Source organism: Chinchilla lanigera, unplaced genomic scaffold, assembly GCF_000276665.1.
Source record: "Chinchilla lanigera isolate Chin_1 unplaced genomic scaffold, ChiLan1.0 scaffold00089, whole genome shotgun sequence".
Taxonomy (NCBI): Eukaryota; Metazoa; Chordata; class Mammalia; order Rodentia; family Chinchillidae; genus Chinchilla; species Chinchilla lanigera.
Window position 1 is genome coordinate 3,856,577 of NW_004955490.1, and position 15,197 is coordinate 3,871,773.

The 15,197-nt window shown below is 35.9% G+C and overlaps 1 protein-coding gene across 2 annotated transcripts in view; it reads left to right on the forward strand.

The window, feature by feature from the left end:
• The window catches only part of Trpc5 (transient receptor potential cation channel, subfamily C, member 5), a 279,520-nt gene that overhangs the window by 78,821 nt on the left and 185,502 nt on the right, over window positions 1-15,197 (forward strand). For both annotated transcript variants that reach the window (XM_005404633.2, XM_013504508.1), the window contains exon 2: window positions 4,333-4,464. The gene's annotated coding sequence lies outside the window, so the exon portion shown is untranslated. The remainder of the gene's footprint in view (window positions 1-4,332; window positions 4,465-15,197) is intronic.

Consider the following 15,197-nt stretch of genomic DNA (forward strand, 5'->3'; position numbering starts at 1 on the left):
TGGTTTTTCTCCGGTACCAGGAACCGAACTCATGACCTTGCGCTTGCCAGGCAGGTGCTTTTGCCGCTGAGCTAAATCCCCAGCCCCCCTAATTTCTTGAATTTGGGTTTTTTCTTTCCTCTTTCTGATGAGATTGGGTAATGATTTATCAACTTTATTTATTCATATAAAGAACCAACTTTTCTTTTTTTCCTCTGAAAGCACAGGAATAGGTTTTTTATTTTTTATTTTAAAGAGAATAAAAAATAAGGATAATAACATAGACAAAAACAAAACAACATGAAACGATAAAAATGATACAGGGTCTCAAAACAAAATGATAGGAATTAACAGTGGTTATTATATTACATATTGTTATCTTCAGCGAAGTTCCTCAGATTACCAGATGTAAGAATGCAAGATTGATTAAACCATTAAAACAAATTTTAAAAACTTAAAAAATTAGAAATGATGCAGAGCTTCACTAAACAACATGGTAGGAATTCACTAATGGTTGTTATATTCCAGATTGCTTTCTTCAAATTAGTTGTTCAGATTACCAGGTACAAGCATGCAAAATTAGTCAAAAACAATTTAAGCATAGGGGCCAGGGATGTAGCTCAGTGGCATAAATGTTTGCCTGGCAAGCCTGAGGTCATGAGTTTGATTCCAGGTACCAAAAACAAAAAATTTAAGCATTAACTGTTCCTTTCAATAAACCAAGAACCAACTTTTTGATTCATTGAGTCTTTGTAATGATTTCTTAGTCTCTATTGCATTTATTTCTGCTTCTATCTTTACAATTTCCTCCCTCATATGAGCTTTGGGTTTCATTTGTTCATTTTCTAGAAGTTTGAGGTTCACTATTAGGTTGTTTGAGCTGGTTCTGTTTTCTTGATGTGTGTGTTCATCACTCTAAATTTCCTTGTAGGACTTCTTTCATTGCATCCCATAATTTTTGGTATGTTGTATCATCATTATCATTTAATTGTACATACTGCTTAATTTCATCTTTAATTTCGTCTGTGGTTGTTCAGAATGGCATCATTTAATTTCCATGTGTGTCTTACTTACTTTTCTCTCATTGCTGACACAAAGTACCTGATGCCCAAAATTAGAAAGAAAGGTTTATTTATCTTACAGTTTGTGGAGGTTTCAGTCTATAATAAGCTAGCTCCAAGGCAGGGTGGTATGACACAGGGACAGCATTTTAAAGTGGCACAAGACAGCAAAAGTAACAAGAGTAGAAGGGGGAAAGCAAGCCTCTTTTCTTCCCTTATATTGTAAGCAGGCTACCTGCATCCACACCATCTCCCTGCCTTCCTCTTGCACAAGCTCAGGATGTTTACAAAGTGAGGAGCCCGGTCCCCTGCTGAGTCACTTAGTTAACCTTCTAAACTTCTCAGATTGACACAATGTATCAAGCATAACAAAGTGTTTTGTTTTGTTTTTTTTAGTTTTTTTGGTTTTTCTCCGGTACCAGGAACCGAACTCACGACCTTGCGCTTGCCAGGCAAGCGCTTTTGCCGCTGAGCTAAATCCCCAGTCCCAACAAAGTGTTAATATAATTTTTGTGATTTCCTTTGTCTTTGGTTTCCAGTTTCATTACCCTATGGTCAGATAGTATGCATGGAATGCTTTCAATTTCTCTACATTTACTTGAACATGTTTTGTCAGCTAATATATGATCTACTTTGGAGAACACTGTGTGCAGCTGAGAAGAATGTATATTTTGAAATTTTGGGGTGGAACACTCTGTAGACATCTACCAAGTCCATTTGTTCATAGGTTTGGTTCAATTCTGATATTTCTTTGTTGACTTTTTTGTCTAGTTGATCTATCTATTTGTGATAATGGGGTATTAAGATCCTCCACTACAATTATGTTAGTGCTTATTTGGTTTTTCATGTCTGTTAATATTTGTTTTATGTAGTTGGGTGAACTTGTGTTTGGTGCAGAAATATTTACGACTGTTATCTCTTCTTCCTGGAGTTTTCCCCTAACATGTACATAGTGTCCTTCTTTGTCTCTTTTGATAAGTTTTGGCTTAAAGTTTGCATTGTCACAAATAGAATAGCCACCCCTGCTTTTGGAGGGTTCCTGGGGCATTGAGAATTTTTTTTCATCCTTTGACTTTTAGTCTATGGGTTTCTTTTTGTGTTAAAAATGTTTCTTGAATGCAGCATATTGTAGGATCTTGTTTCTTGATCCATCCTACCAGTCTGATTCTTTTGACTGTTGAGTTGAGAGACTTTATATTGATATTTATAACTGATACACATTGGCTTTCCTTTTTCGTGTTTTTTCTTGTTATTTGTTCCCTTTCTCCTCTGTTTAATTGCTTTCCCTGCCTGGCAACTTCTTTCTATTGGTGTTCATGTGTTTGTGGTCTCCATTATCCCTTTCTAATATGTCCTTCAGAGCATTCTGCAGAGGTGTTTTGGTGCTCATAAATTTCTTCAGTTGTTCTTTGTATTTCATTTCTCCATTAATTTGGAAAGATAGTTTTGCTGGGTACATCAATCTGGTTGAAGACTGTTCGCCTTTAGGGCTTGAAATACCTCACTCCACGCTCTTCTTGACTTGAGAATTTGTGTTGAGAAGTCTGCTGTGATTCTGATGGGCTTTCCTTCATAGGTGATGTTTCTTTGCTCTAGCTGTGAGATCAAAGAGGTAACTAAGAAGAGAACAAACATAAAAAGTTTTCCCAGTCCTGAGTGTGAGCTGGGGAGCTATGGGAGAGTTTTGAACAGACTAGAAGTCTGAGATAACTTATATTTTCAAAAGATCATTTTGTTGATTGAATAAAAGGTAGAGGGGGGCATGTGTGCAGGTGGGAAGATATAAAGGACAGAAGCAGCCAGGGCTATTGAGATAATTCAGATGAAAAGAGTTGGAGACAAGTGAGCAGCTAGTAGCACAGAAGGCAATAAAAAACCTGCTCAAGTTCCTTTTTTTTATTGATACTGGGAATCGAACTCATGACCTTGCTCTTGCCAGGCAGGTGCTTATGCCACTGAGCTACATGTCCCCTGCCCTAAACTTCTAGATATGTTTTGAAATATATATATATATATATGTGTGTGTGTGTGTGTGTGTGTGTGTGTGTGTGTTTTGAAGTATATGAGATATGAGAGAATGAGTAATTTAAAAAGTTAGTTGTTATTATCCATTAGAAAATAAGCTCCATGAAGGTAGGAACTTTTGTTTGTGTTCTATATGTTTTGGATATAATAGTCAACAATACAAACAAGAGTCCCTACTTTCATGGAGCTTATTTTCTAATGAATAATAACAACTCACTTTTTTAGTACTTCCTATGTTCTAAGTACTTTGCTTTCTTAACTCATTTAATTCTCTCTACAATTTAAACAGGTATGCATATATAATATTATCTCCATTTGCTTTCAGCAAGCCTAATAAACTTCTGCCCTTAGACATTCAACTGAATAACTAAAGCTAACATGTGCATGACACTGTCACATAATATTCGGCGTCAAATAATACAGGACATTCTTAGGAAGTACTCACTCAGATCTTTCTATGCCCAGGCTACCAACTTATATTCAGAATCAAGCACTTCTCAATGGCAAATTTAGTCGTTCCTCACTCTCCGAGGGGAACTGGTACCATGATCTTCTGAGGGCATCAAAATCTGCAGATACTCAAGCCCCTTATATAAAATGGCATACTATATGCACACAGTCTATCCCATCATTCTGCATATGTTAAATCCTCTCTAGATAACTTATCACACCTCATACCACGTAAACTGTGGTCACACTGTATTGCTTAGGAAATAATAAGAAAAAGGTGTGTAGTTCATATTTTCAAATATTTTCCTCCACATGGACTAAAGGAAGAATTTTTAAAGCTTTACATAGACCAGCTGTTTTAAGAAACATACAAAGATTCCCCAGTGCCAACTGTTTCAGAGAACAGCTTGTACTGTTGTCCCTCAGTATGGCCTTTCCTCCCCCACTGAAGATTCCAAAATTCTCAGATTCCCAAGTCTTTTATATAAATGGTATAGTATTCGCATATTATCCCATATACTTTATATCATCTACAGATGACTTATAATACCCAATATAATGTAAATGCTACCCAGTTGTTACACTATATTATTTAGAGGCTAATGAAAGTAGTTTGTAGATGTTCTTTAGAGAAACAATGTTTCTCAAATATTTTTACTTGTATTACTTGTACTACTTAAATTGGTACTTCTTTCTCTACTTCTATATATGATTTGGTACAACCTCGTTCAGATATGTGTCCCATCTGTCCCAGTTCATTTCATAAGCTCACTGAGGTTAGGAGCGCTGATCTGTTTATGTTTTTATTTCTCTGCAGCTTCAGTTATGGGATCTGCCCACAAGTGAGTAATAAGAAGAGCTGACGTACTGCAATGAATAAAATGCTTCAAGAATCTGCTTATGATTCTGTATGATTTCATCCAAGACAAGATCGATATCACAGAAACAGGTAAAATAATAGCTGATATTTCTTTCAGACTTAATTTGTGCTTAATGCTGTACTGTTTTCTCCATGTACTATCTCATTTAATTCTGCTTTAGGTACTCATTACATTCCCCACATTTTAGATGGGAAAATAAGACTCAGTGAGACTTAAAACTTCTTCAAAGTCACTCAGCAAATGAGAGAGCCACGAGTATGCCCAACTCCACAGCCAGTTTTCCTAACCTCTGAGAATGTTTCAATGAGTAACACAATTTTTTATAAATTATATTTTCAGATTGCTGTTAAGAGAATTATTAAAGTATACTTGAACACAATAATATTTAAAGTGTACAACATAGTAATGTGTTTTGTTTTATTTGCAACACTGAGGATGGAACTCTCAGGACCTCTGCCCTGAGCTACATCCCCAGATCTCTTAATTTATTTTTGAGACAGGGTCTCCCTAGGTCACTAGGTTGTTCAGTCTGGGCTTGAACTTGTGATCCTCCTGCCTCAACCACCCAGAGTACTTGGATTGTAGGTATATGCCACCGTGTCCAGGTAGCTTGGTACATTTTGATGTATGTATACACGTATTAAATCATCATCATAATCAAGACAGATAGAAGTATCTATCACCTCAAAAATATCCGTGCTGCTTTGTAAGCCCTTTCTCCACCACTTTCTGTTTCCCACCATATTCCCCAGCACAAATATTTTTTGATTAGGTGAGGCAGTAATTCACAAAAGTATGAAGTAAAAACACAAGCTTTATCTTTATTATACTTCATTCTCTTTGATTAATGTTACAATTTTCCAATCGGTGACTTGAGATTCTCAATACTGAACTTGAACTTCAGGTTGACCTCTAAGCTAAGTATATTCGGAAGAATGATGATCAATTCTGAGTTAGAAAGTTAATTTAAGAAGTTGGCTTAGCTGATTGATTTCTTCTTTTCAGGAATAAAAGATGTGAATTATTTATCAGATAAACTGAAGCCCTAGGGATTTGGCTCCTATGTGTTAGGAAAAATTGGACTGTTATTCAAAAGCTTTTGAAAAATCTCTTTTACCTACTAGAGAGATTTCCAGTTTATGATGGAGGTAGCAGTGCCAGTCAGCAGCTAAATTCATTTCTAAAAATCACGCCAAGCCATTCATGTGATGAATGTGCCTAGAAGTCATAGATTGCCACCAGGTTCCTAAAAAATGATGCATAGGAGCCCTAAAGGGCTTTTTTGGTCAAACTGATTTATCTATCAGATTCGTTCATTTGCTTGTGCATCCTGCAGGCACACATTAACCTAACATTTTCCTTCTAAATGGCGAAGAAACCTGAGTGTGAAAAAGGATTGTGTAAGCATCCTGACCCTGACAGGCTACTGCCCTTGGCCACTGTCACACACCTATCTAATTCACAGCCTTGCTTAAGAAATGGGATGATGAGCAAAGATTAACCTCTTTTAAATAGTGAGAGAATTCAAAGCAGTATAACATAATTATATGATCCAGTTGCTGTCCCATAAGGGACACTATGTATGAAGGTTGACAGGTAGACAGAGAAGGCTTCCTGCAGGGGGAGCTGTAAATAATCCCAGAGGAAAAGGGCTAAGCATTCCAAACGCATCTAACCACTAGCATAACCACTGGATTTCAGACAAGAACTGTAACAAATGTAATGGATACAGAAAGGGAAAATATAATTCCCATCATTGAAGGTCTTTAGGAGTCCAGAATTGCTGACTTAGAAGAGACAGAGATACATGAAAAATGAAGGGAAGGGGAGAGACAGAGAATAAATGAGGTCAAGAGAGTAGGTGCCAATTAATTTTTCTGTTTTCTTACCATATATATTTAATGGCAATCAGATGCCTGGGTCTTTTAGTTTAAGATAAGTCCTTGTCTGCCTGTCACAAATTCTGCTTAGAATGTCTTCTATTAGCAGCATCAGTTAGGATAAAACATAGTAAGCGGGGGGTGGGGAGGGGAAGAAATTATGAAAAAATTTCCACTAGATTATCTGATCAAAAGACAGAAACATTCCAGGGTGGCAAATATGCAAGGCGACTTAACCTCTCGGCAATAGACCATCTAGTAGCCAAGCACTTTTGATCCCCAACTCCTCCACGGAAGGAAGGACACAGCTCATGCAGGAATCCATAAAGCAATGAATCATTTAACAAAATTGAAGATGATAATCTTCAATTATTTTCCATTTCTTGGGAAGATATGAAAGCTTGAGTTTTCAAATGAAGATATGAGAGAATAGCCTGGTGAGATCAGGTATAGACTCACTAAATTCTGAAAAGTATTTTTTGCCAGTGGAAGAAGCCACTCCCTATCAGTGGGAATGGCTTCCTGACCTGTCTAAGTGGCCTAACCTTGAATTTCCCAAAGAGATTGTAATGGCCTCCCCTGAGGCAGTTACCTTGGAGGACAATGCTGAGTATCTTGGAGACCAACTCTCACCACCCTTCTTTAGTTCTACATCAATAAATACACTATGCTGATAAGTAAAGTAGTCCAGCAGACCCCTAAATATGAAATACATTTTATGAACCATAAGAAGTTACAGTACTCTAAAATAACTACTTGAACTTTATAATGTATAAAGACAGAAATCCAGGAAATATGCAGGATTGAATATTAAAAGTGTGGGATAATGATATAAAGAACATAAAGTTGGATCAGACCAAATTTATCGATATGGACTGAGCAGAGAATCTGTATATCATGTTGCAACTTGTGGAGCAAAAATAGATGCTAACAGTTTCTGTACTTGGTTTGCTGAAACAAGTGTCAAAAGATCCCTCCATAAGCAAATTAAAAATGCCAAACTTACTTTAATGTAATATAGAGGAAGAGATTAAAAGGATAGAGAGACTAAAACTTTTGAGTGGATTTATCATTTAAGACCTTCTCACCCATTTTCAAAAGCACTAGAAAACATCTTTACAGGGACAAAAAAATAAATTTGTGAGGGGATCCTCAGCATCCTTGAAGACTTCTGTGATTACTTTTCTCTGTAGAACTGATTTTATAGTAGGAGCATCAGTAACTAAATTGGGAACTCTTAAATACAATGACAGTAATAGGATCCGAGAATATCAGGGGCCAACTGTAGTACTCACCCATGAAAAGCAACGTGGGTATGGGTATATAAAGACAAAAGAGTCAAGCCAGCAATCAGAATAGTCTGATTTATGCAGGTTTATAGTATTAACTAGTTGACCATGGAGTTCCTAAAAGTGAAATATAAAGGAAGCCTAATAAATTGTTACTGAATCTGTGTAAGTAAAGTTCTAGGTCAAGTGAAAAAGTCTAACTTAGATCACAAAAACGGACAATCAATCCCCTATCTTCAGCCAGTTTATAAACTAAGAACTCTTTGAGTGAAGAGGAAGTCAAGTTCCCTTAAGAAAGAACCTCACTCCATTATCATAATTTACAGTGTTAATCTTTCTCCTAGCTTTCCCCAAAGTGATCTATGGTGTTTTGCCAAAGTACCTGTACACAGGGAAAAAGAAATAATCAGACAGTTCAGTAAGTACAGAGACACCTGCTCAGAAGTGACAATAATTCCAAAATGTCACTGTGATCCACTAGTGAGAGTATGGGCTTATGAAGGTGAGTTTATCAATGGGGTTTTAGCTCAGGTCTGTTTCACAGCGGATTCCTGAACCCATCGTGTAGTTATTTCCCCTGTTCTGGAATGCATAATTGGACTAGGTATACTCAGCAGCTGGAAGAATCACCACTTTTTTTTTCCCTGGCCTGTACATAAGGGTTGTTATTGTGGGTTAGGCCAAGTAGATGTCCCTAGAACTGCCTTTTCCTTAGAAAATAGTAAACTAAAATCATTACCCTATTCCTCTAGGGATAGGGACTGTGCAGATTATTCCCACCATCAAGGACTTGAGAGATGTATGAGTGGTGATTACCACCAAACCTCATTCAACTTGTCCATTTAGCCTTTTCAGCAGACAGATTTTCAAGAATGACAGTGGATTATTGTAAATTTAACCAGGTGATGATTCTGATTGCAGTTGCTGTAGCAGATGTGATTTCACTGCTTAAGCAAATTAACATATCCCCTGGTACCTGGTATACAGCTACAAATTTTTCAAATGTACTTTTCTCCTCTCTGTCAATAAGAACCACCAGAAGCAATTTCCTTTCAGCTGGCAAGATTAGAAATACAGATTCATGGAACAACTCAAAGGTACCTCAACCATAAAACCCTTATGTCAAAAATTAATTCACAGGATCTTTATCAACTTTTCCTTCCACATGATGTCACCTAGGTACATTACATTGATGACATTATGTTGATTAGACCTAGTGAAAAAAAGGTAGCTACTATTTAGGCTTATTGTCAAGATGTTTGTGTGTCAGAGTATGGGGAAATAAATCCAACAGAAGTTTAGAGACCTTCCACTTCAGTGAAATTTATTCAGACCAGTATGATACACCATGCCAAAATATCCCTTCTAAGATGAATCATAATTTTTTGCATTTGACCTTTCCTACAACCACAAAGAGAGGCACAGTACTTGGTTGGGATTTTATTGCTTATTTGGGTATGTTACTCCGTCTCATTACTAAGTGACCCAAAGCTGCTGGTTTTGAGTGGAGATGAGAACAAGAGAAGGCTCTGCAATAGATGTAGGCTGCTATTCAACCTGCTCTGCTACATGGACCATACAGTCCAGGAAATCCAATGGTGCTTGAAGTATCAGTGGTAGCTAGAGCTACTATTTCAGGCCTTAGATCCTATAGTCCCTTAGATTTGAAACAAATTCCTGTTACCCTCTGGGGATACGTGTTGCCCTTTTGAGAAACAGTTCTTGACCTGATATTTGGTCTTAGTACAAATGGAATACTTGAACTTGTGCCACCAAGTTACCATGCAACCCGAGATATATCACAAACTATATGTACATCATGAATTGAACTAGCAAGCAATGAAGTTGATTGCCACCTCATCAACAAATAAAAGCAGTCTGCACATGATCAGGCCTGAAAAGGCCCTGAATGCTCAAGTACATTACATGAAAAAGTAGTCCAAATGCCCATGGTTTCCTTTTCTACTATGATGCTTTCTATTTTACAGCCTGCACCCAGGGCACTGTGGAGAGGAAAAGAAGACCCAGGTGCGATATACAGATATCTCTGCCTGATGGCACTTAAGCACTACTAGTATTATATCAGAAGATTTAAGTCTTAAGATATCAAGGCAAAGATTAAGCATCACTCAAACACTTTACTTCTAGAGAATAGACTAGTGTGTTTTCTACTGTGCACAAAACAACTGTGTAATTATAGCCTGAATTATGAAGCTTTGAGATTATGATTTAAAGAGACTTGTCTAGGTGTCAATTTGACAAGGAGTGGACTTGTGATGTTCAATTTATGCTAAATTAATTGAGCTTTAGAATATCCAAACACTTAAATGTTATTCTGAGAATAGCTGTAAGGGTGTCTCTGGATAAGACTGAAATATGCGTTGGTAGACTGAATAAAGAAAATTGCCCCTTCTAAAGTGGATGGCCCTCAATTCAATCAGTAGAAGTCCTGGAGAAAACCAAAAGACTGACCCACTCATGAGTAAACAGGAACTCCTCTTGTTTCACAACTTGAGCTGAGGCTTTAGTTTTTCTTGTCTTCAGACTTGACCTAGAACTTTGATTTTGGAGCAGGGGGTGTCAAGTCTGCTGACTTTTAGACTGGAACTTACATCATCGATTTTCATAATTCTTAGGCCTTCAGACTCAGACTGGAATTGCCTTATCAGCTTTCTTAGGTCTGTACATTACCAACTATAGGTTTTGGAATTTCACAATGCCCATAATTGTGTGAACCAATTCCTTATAATAAATCTCTCTGTCTATCTATGTATCCATGTATGTATGCATGTATCTATCTATCTATCATCTATCTCTCTATATGCCTACCTAACTATATACATATATATATATATATGTATTCCATTGGCTCTTTCACTAAAGAACCTGATAAGTTCATAAATTTATTAGAAATTTGTTTGTATAAATTATGTCTAGCATACAGCTTGGAAAAAGTAAATATATAAAATTTTTATTTTAAATTCCATATACTCATAGCATATTGAATCATACATACTATTTTTAATTATTTTTTGCTGAAACTTACATCACTATGAAGGCTGTGGTTGCAGTTGATGAAGAAATATAGTTCTCACACAAACAATAGTTGAAGTTGTCACTTAAGTTCGTGACTGCATGGAAGGTCAAGCAACAAAGACGTATTTTGGAATTTCATCTGGTGACGACATAAATGAGTTCTTTGCCTAATCTGCAATGTTCTTCAAATATTAAAAGAATATTTCCTCAATTTATTCTCTTTTTCTATTTTATTTTTCATTAGTGCGTGTTTGCATTATAAAATTACATTCTTTGTGTGGGGTTGGAACAGGTACAAAACATATTGATTCTATTTTCAACCTTTTTTTCCCCTCTCTCCCCTCCCCCCATCTTTTGATCCCCTTCACTTTTGCAAAATATATCTCCCTACCGCTTATTATGTATATTTTATTTTGCTTTTTATTATATTTTGGGCTTCTCATATAAGAGAATCTGTAAAGTATTTAAGATTATATATTTGATTTATTTAACTAAACATTATGATCTCAAGGCTCATCTATTTTCTAAAATGATTTGATTATCCTTCATTAAGGCACAATGGTACTCCACTGTGCATAAATACCCCATTGTCATTATCTGCTTATCGTTGGTAGACATATATGTCACTTGCAGGATTTATTTATTATGAATTGTGCTGTGATAAATGTGACCATACATGTATTACTGTAATATAATAGCTTTATGGCTTTCAGGAAGATATCTAAAAAGGGAATAGCTGGTCACATGGAATTTTGATTTTTAGTTTTTTGAAGAATATCCACACTGATTTCCACAGTGATTGTACTATAGTTTACATTCCCACAAACAATGTAGAAGGGTTTCATTTTTTCCTCAAGACTTGCCAGCATTTATTATTATTTGATAGCTTCATGCTAGCCACTCTTTCAAGAGTAGGGTGGAAGCTCAGTGTTGCTTTTTATTCGAATTTCTTTAATGACCAGCAATGATGAATATTTTCACATGTATCTATTGGTTTCAGTTGCCCATTTTTGATTGGGCCTTTTATTTTGAAGGGTCTAAGATTTTGAATTCTTTATGTATTTTAAATATTATTCCTTTGAGAAATAGCAACTAGAATTTTTTCCCATTCTGTAGGTTGTCTCTTCACTCTGTTGGTTGTTTCCTTTGCTGTACAGAAGCCTTTTAATTTGATATGGTACCATTTGTTGATTATTGGTACTAATTTTTGTGCTAAGAGGGATTAGTCAAGAAAGTACTTACCTATGCCTATGTCTTCAAGAGTTTAAACTATTCTATCTTCTAGCAGATTATTTCTGTTATACTATTTATATCTTTGATCCATTTTGACTTTTGTTTAGTACATAGAGAGAGATATAGGTCTAGATTCAATCTTCCACATGTGCATAAAAATTTTCCCAGTAACATTTATTAATGGATATCTTCCATCCAGTAGATGTTTTTGACCCCTTTCTCAGGTAGCCAAATGTGCCTGGGGTTGTTTCTGAATCCTCTATTCTGTTCCGTTAATTCACATGCCTGTTTTTGTACCAGTACCATGCTGTTTTTATCACTGTAGCTTTGCAAAATAATTTCAAATCCAGGATTGCTGTGTCTCCTGCTTTGCTCTTGTTACTGAGGATAGCTATTGTAATTCTGGGTCTTTTCTGATTTCTTATGAGTTTGAGTATTATTTTCTCTAGTTATGTGAGGAATGCTGTTAGTATTTTAATTATTAGTACATTAAATGTGTATATCTGTTTTGGAAGTATGGCCATTTTGACTATATTGATAAAGTTTATCCAGGAATGGGATATCTTTCCATTTTCGGATGCCCTCTTTGATCACCTTCTCTGCAGAGTACTGTGGTTTTTAATGTAGAGGTCATGCATGGACTTCCTTGGTGTCTTAGTTACTCTCTTTGTTGCTGAAATAAAATACCCAACACCTAAAGTAAAAAGGAGAAAGGTTTATTTTGGCCTAGAGTGTAGAGGTCTCAGTCCATAGTTCTCTGGCTCCAAGGCAAAGGGACATGGCAGGGGGCCATCACAGAGGAGAAATAGTTAATGGAAAGCAGGCAGGAGACAGCAGAGCAGCAAGCAGAAGCAGAAGCAGCAAAAGACTACTTTCTTTCTATCCTTTTATGCTCCACTGAAGCTGCAAGCTTATTCAGTGGTGCCACCCACACTCAAGGTAGGGGGCCCTTAATCCCAGCATCACACCCTTAAACTCAGAATTACACACCCTAGATGTAGCCACCACTGAAAAGTCTCATCTATGTCTACATGAGGCTTTGAGAGGACATCTAGGTACAAACCATAAGATTAGGAGAATTCCTAAGCATTTAATTTTCTTGATACTATTGTGAATGGCATTATCTCCTAATTTCTCTCTCAGTGAGTTCGTTGCATAAGAATACTATTTATTTTTGTTTACTGATCTTGTGCCTTGCTGGATTGCTGAATTTGGTAATTAATTCTAGGAGTTTTTGGTGGAATTTGGGGGGCTTTTTATGCTGCTGATCATGTCTGCAAAAATGATATTACTTTTGCCGTTCTTATACATTATCCCTTTTATTTCTTTCCTATTTATTCTGGGTAATGCTTCAAGTACTACGTTGAATAGGAGAAGTGAAAGTCACATCCTTGTCATGTTTCTCATTTTAGAGGCAAAACTTTCAGTTTTTCCCCATGTAATATGACGTTTACAATAGGATCATCATACATGGCTTTTGTCAGATTGAGATAAGATCCTTCTATACGTATTTTCTTCAGAGATTTTATCAAGAATAGGTCTGGGATATTGTTAAAGGCTTTTTACATTTATTGATATGATCGTGAAATTTCAGTCCTTGCTTCTGTTTATGTGATGTATTGTATTTACTAATTTGTATATGTCAGACCATCTCTGAATCCCTGGGATGAATTAAACTTGATCAAGATGTGTGATCTTTTTTAGTATTTCTTGCATTCTGTTTGCTAAGATCTTGTTGAGTATTTTTGAGTTTGTGTTCATTAAAGATTTTAGTCTGTAGTTCTCTGTTGTTCATTTGTGTGTTTGTTGTTGTCCTTCTCTGATTTTGGAATCAGGATTATGCTCAATTCCAGGAATGCCTTTGGGAGTACCCTTTGCTTTCAATTTCATTAAAGAGTTTGAGGAATATTGGTATCATATCTTCACTGAAAATCTTGTAGAATTTGGTGGTAACCCATTAGGACCTGAGCTTTTCTTAGCGACTAGGAATTTTATTGCTGCTTCTGTTTTGTAACCTGATATTAGATTATTCTCGGTTTTTATAGCTTGTTGGTTCATTCTTAGTAATTCACATGGATCTAGGAATCTGTCTATTTCTTCTAAATTTTCCTATTTATTAATAAACAAGTTTCCAAAGTTGTTGCTAATAATCGGAATTCAGCAGTGTCCATTGTAATTGCACCTTTTCATTTTTAACTGCATTTACCTGTACCTTCTCTTTCCTTTTTTGGTAAGATTGACTAAGTGTTTGTCCATATTTTTATTGTTCTGTAGAACCAGATCTTTGATTAATTGATTCTTTCTATTGCTTTTTGGTGTCCATTCTATTGATTTCTATTCTGATTTTCATACTTTTTCCCTGTACTAGGTTTGGGTTCTTCTTATTTTTCTAGGACTATGGGGTGCATCATTATGTTATCTATTTGAGCTCATTCTTTTCCTGATGTGAACATTTACAGTTATAAACTTCCATCTTTGGACTGCATGAATTGTGTTCAGTGTGTTTTAGAATGTTGTAATGGCATTATATTTAATTCTCAGTACTATTATATTTCTTCCTTGATTTCTTCTATAACCCATTACTTATTAAAGAATGTATTGTTCAATTTCCATGCATCTACATAATTGCTATGGTTTCTTTTGTAATTGATTGCTAGTTTCATTGCACTATGATCTGATAATCTGCATGGGGTAATTTGGATTCTTTTCCACTTAAACATGCTTCACTGGCTAGTATGTGTTCTATTCTGGAGAAAGTTCCATGTACTGATAAGAAGAATGTGTATTATATTGTTATTTGCTGGAACACTCAGCAGGTATCTATTAAATCCATTTGTTCAAAGGCTTGGTTCAACTCTATTTCTTTGTTGGTTTTCTATTTAGTTGATTTGCCTCTTTGTGATAGTGAGGTACTGAGATTACCACACCACAACTGTTTTAATATTTATCTGATATTTTATGTCCAGCACTATTTGCTTTGTGAAATTGAGTGTGCTATTTTTTCACTGTATATATGTATATAATTGTTTTCTCTTCCTGCTGAATTGTTCCTTTATCCAATATGTAGTGACATTCTTTGTATCCTATGATCGATTTTGGTTTAAGGTCCTATTTGTCTGAAGATACCTACTCCTGCTAGTTATTGAGTTCTTACATGAAACATTGTTTTCCATCCTTTAAGTTTTAGTCTATGAATTACTTATAGGGTTAAATTGGTTTCTTTTACACAGAATATCATTGGGTTTTCTTTTCCTTGATCCATTCTTCCAATCTGTGTCTTTTGATTGAGAAATTGAGACTATTCACATTGAGAGTTCTTACTGAAAGTTACTGACTTTTTCCCATCTTGGTATTATTTTCCTC